The following is a 4,217-nucleotide window of genomic DNA, read 5'->3' as shown; positions in this document are numbered from 1 at the left end:
CCGAGCAATGTTGAGCACTTTTTCATGTGTCTGTTGGCCATTTGGATGTCTTCTTTGGAAAAATGTCTGTTTATGTCTTCTGCCCATTTCTTGATTGGATTATTTGTTCTTTGGGTGTTGAGTTTGATAAGTTCTTTATAGATTTTGGATACTAGCCCTTTATCTGATATGTCATTTGCAAATATTTTCTCCCATTCTGTCGGTTGTCTTTTGGTTTTCAGGCGGGTGCTCTTCCTGAAGCTGCGCACCACCTACGGCCCCGCGAGGGCTTGGCCATCCTCCAGCCTGCCTGTAGCCTCTGCATGCCCCTGGAGCTCGAGCTGGTGTGGTGGTGGGCAAGCGTGGCTGCATCTTCCCAGAGGCCACAGCCACAGACCATGTGGCCAGCTTTGCCTGGATGTGACCACCAGCAAAGTGCAGGACGAGTGCAAGAAGGGGCTGACCTGGCTCTGGCCACGAGCTTCACGGTTTTCAGCCCCATCAGCACATTTGTGCCCAAAGAGAAGATCCCTGGCCCTCACAACCTGAAGCTCTGGCCGAAGGTCAATGGCAAACTCAGGCAGGAGGTTATGAAATCCTCCATGATTTTTCCAATCCTCTACATCCAAGAAGGAGGCATTATCTGAACCAGTACGCCCAAGGAATGGGACCTGTTTAAAAAGAAAAAAAAATTGAAATTCAGGCCGACATAAACAGGGTTGGTAATATGAGATTTAAGGTGGAAAGGCCAAAATATTGAGTCCATACAAAGCACCCTAACTTCCCAAGTTTTAGGAGCGAAGGGAGAAGACAGAAGGAGGCAAAGGTTACTTGAGGTGACAGTCCTTTAATAAGAAACCAATTTTTAACAGTGATTTAATTGGATTGCTATGTCTCAACTCAAGGAAGATGGATCTCCAAGGAAAATGTGATCTAGAAGACACTGGGCTAGAAATGGAAATGAGAAACAGTATCTTCTAGGAAACAACCAGAATAAAGTATTTGTGATGCTTCCAAAGAGAATTTATCAAACCAAATGTTTGGAAAACTTGCTTTCCTTTCCTAAAGTGGACTGGATAAGACTTTTCCACGGGTCATTCAGGGATTTGTAGTTCAAGACTTAAAATCTAAAGGAAGCTGAAAAGCATGTTTCAAGTCAGCATTTCCCAAATTTTCTTGGATCATGATAATCATCTGGGGATATTTGTAAATATAAAAATTTCCAAGTTACTGGCACATACCAGGCCCTGTTTTAATTAGTGGAATTAATCTCCAGTTCTCTAAATGATTCTTATCACAAAAATGTGGGAAAACATTACATAATCAGTTAACTTAAAATTTATTTAATAAGTGCACAATTAATGAAGATCTCACTCATTTACTTAGGGTGTGTACCATGGCCCATAGATTCTGAGTTTGGGAGATAATTTTGAAACTACTGTCTTCCAAATAAATATGCTATAACTTGGGGGGGACATGAAATATTGTAGAACATAAAGTTACATTTCTGCTTCCCAGTTTGTGACTGTTCAAATTGAACTTCACCATGTGTGCAGTGATTCAGTTTGGGGTAGAATATGAGAAGCCTGTAGGACATCTTTGTGAAGTTGGCCCTCTATGTCTGAAGAGAGATTTGGAAGTCATTGGCATGTAGGTCATGCTGGAGTAATGGACACAGATGAAGCAGAAAAGACAGAAAGTGGAGAATAACCTAGAAGGAAAAGGCAGAACCATGGGTAACATCCATATTTAAAGAATACAGGGGGAGAAATTACTAGAAGAAACAAAGAAGGAACAAGCAGATTGGAAAGTAATCCTGAGACCAGGAAAATTAAGAGAAAAGGAACTCATTCTAAAGAGAGAACAATCAACACTCCCAAATTCTTCAGAGGAAAACAGGATAAAGACAGAAAAGAGGCCATTAGAGTATTTTCCCTAAAGGGGAAGGAGGGAAGGAAGGGAGGGAGGGAGGGGAAAAGTCCTAAATCAACAAGTCTGTTGTGCTGTGAATGACTGGGACCTTGCTTAATACTGGCTAAGGAGATAATTGTGTCTAACATCCTAGGAACTTAATATAGAGCTTATTCTATGTTATGCATATTTTGAATAACATCAAATGTATTTATTCAGCTGTTTAAAAATATGGGACAACTATATAGTATGTTAACATTAGCATTTTATGAACAGAACTATCTCTGAGTTTTTTGTTTTGTTTTGTTTTTTGAGAGAGAGAGAGAGAGAAAGAGCATGCGAGCAGGGGGGGGGCAGAGGGAGAGAGAGAGAATCCCAAGCAGGCTCCACATTCAGTGCAGAGCCCGATGCAGGGCTCAATCTCACGACCCTGAGATCATGACCCTGAAATCATGATCTAAGTGGAAATCAGAGTCAGACACTTAACCAACTGACCCACCCAGGCATCCCTCTATCTGGGTTTAAATGGATGGCTCTTCATTGTTTATTTCTTCACTTTTATGAAAAAGCTACAAATAGGACAGTGCCTGTTTGTGTCACAGTTGATTGTGCACAAGTCCATGCTCTCCAATATCTATTTGCTCTCAATAAATGAGACAGCAAGAAAGGAGAGAAGTAACTGATGTGGAAAAAAAAATGAAACACTGTGGTACTGAGATTTTATATGAAATAATTACTTGTTTGTAATACTGAAATTTCTTACTGTCAGCAAAACTTCATCAGAAATTTCAAAACTTTATGGTTAATATGGCCTCATGCCTAAAAGAAATTGTGCTTAAGTTATATAAATGACTAAAATCTATGACAGACAATTACAGCTAAGTATATCACAAAATGAGAGAGCAATATTAATCATACAATAAATGGAATCATTTGGTCTCATATATGACCTAGCCCATCATCTAATTTTTCTTTGAACCTAAGGAATTAATCATTTGTATAGAGAGATAGTGTGTTTGCAGGGATAGTCTAATGGGCATGCAAGGTTATCTATTTCTGTAAATTCACTACGTGTTTGATTAAGTCCTTTATGTACAACTGTTAATGAATAGGATGCCTTGTCTAAGATTTCTATTTTCAGGGTGATGACCCCACTGTAAATTTTGCACATATGTTTGAATACTTAGTCTCCACTGAGATATTTTCACCATTTATTTACAGAAATATGTCAGTGACTGCCCACATGCTCGCATGAACCATGCCAGCCTTCAAGTATGGTAATGGGAAGAAAGGGCCTTCAGGTCATGAAAGTGCAAATTTGCAGAAACATAACTTCCCCTGTGATTAGAAGAGAATTTTAGTAATTATTAGGGAATTTCACTCTTAACATCCAGGTTGAGGAAAGGGGTGCAAGATGCAAAGTCTGTATCTTAACTTTACAGATGTTGCCTCCAATAGGAGTTCCTGCCCCCTACCTTGAGAACAAGGGCTGAGTATTGTTCTGGGCACTCTAATGTTTTATGTATTGGTGTTTTACATAGAAGCTGATCACCCTATGCCTAGGATCTAATGGAGTAGATGTGGGGTGTGCCACCCACAAGCAGCCTTCTGGACGAAGGCACCCACACCCCAGCTTCCAGGAGGATAGGCTACTAACAGCCCATAGCTGAGATCCTCTCCTGGAATCAGAGCCACATAACCCAAGATTGTGCCTCTCCCCAGGAGCAGTGCAGTGGACACCCAATGACTAGTTAACTGGGATGGGGGCGGGGGGGAGGGAGTAAAAGGGCCAGTCCCTCATGCCTTAATTAGGGACAATCCTAAGAGCCATATAAACTCCACAGTTGCTGTATTGCAACTACAAGACAGTGTCAATCTCTCCTGCTTAATCCTACCTCTTTCAAGGCCTTCAAATCCACTTCAGCAGTATTGGACTTGAGAGCATTCACCAGTGAAATTCTCACATGCAAATCTACATCTCAAAGTCTGTTTCCGGGAATATTGACCTGAAGCAGAAGTCAGGAGGGGTCCTAGAAGGATATTCTAAAATGGGACTTTGGGGTGCCTGGGTGGCTCAGTCGTTAAGCATCTGCCTTCGGCTCAGGTCATGATCCCGGGGTCCTGGGATCGAGCCCTGTGTTGGGCTCCCTGCTCAGCGGGAAGCCTGTTTCTCCCTCTCCCACTCCTCCTGCTTGTGATCCCACCCTCCCTGTCTCTCTCTCTCTCCGAAAGAAAAAAAGAGAGAAAGAAAGAAAGAAAGAAAGAAAGAAAGAAAGAAAGAAAGAAAGAAAGAAAGAAAGAAAAAGAGAGAGAGAGAGAGAGAGAGA

At 41.5% G+C, this 4,217-nt stretch overlaps 1 pseudogene; it reads left to right on the top strand.

Annotated features, from left to right (window-relative positions):
• Positions 1-739, top strand: part of LOC141374429 (oxaloacetate tautomerase FAHD1, mitochondrial-like) — a 2,814-nt pseudogene extending 2,075 nt beyond the window's left edge.
• Positions 740-4,217: the final 3,478 nt, after the last annotated feature.

This window comes from Callorhinus ursinus, unplaced genomic scaffold (assembly GCF_003265705.2).
Source record: "Callorhinus ursinus isolate GAN/ISIS: 27379988/994484 unplaced genomic scaffold, GSC_fseal_2.0 scaffold1, whole genome shotgun sequence".
Classification (NCBI taxonomy): domain Eukaryota; kingdom Metazoa; phylum Chordata; class Mammalia; order Carnivora; family Otariidae; genus Callorhinus; species Callorhinus ursinus.
Note: the sequence above shows the minus strand (reverse complement) of the source record. Positions and strands in the feature narration are given on the sequence as shown.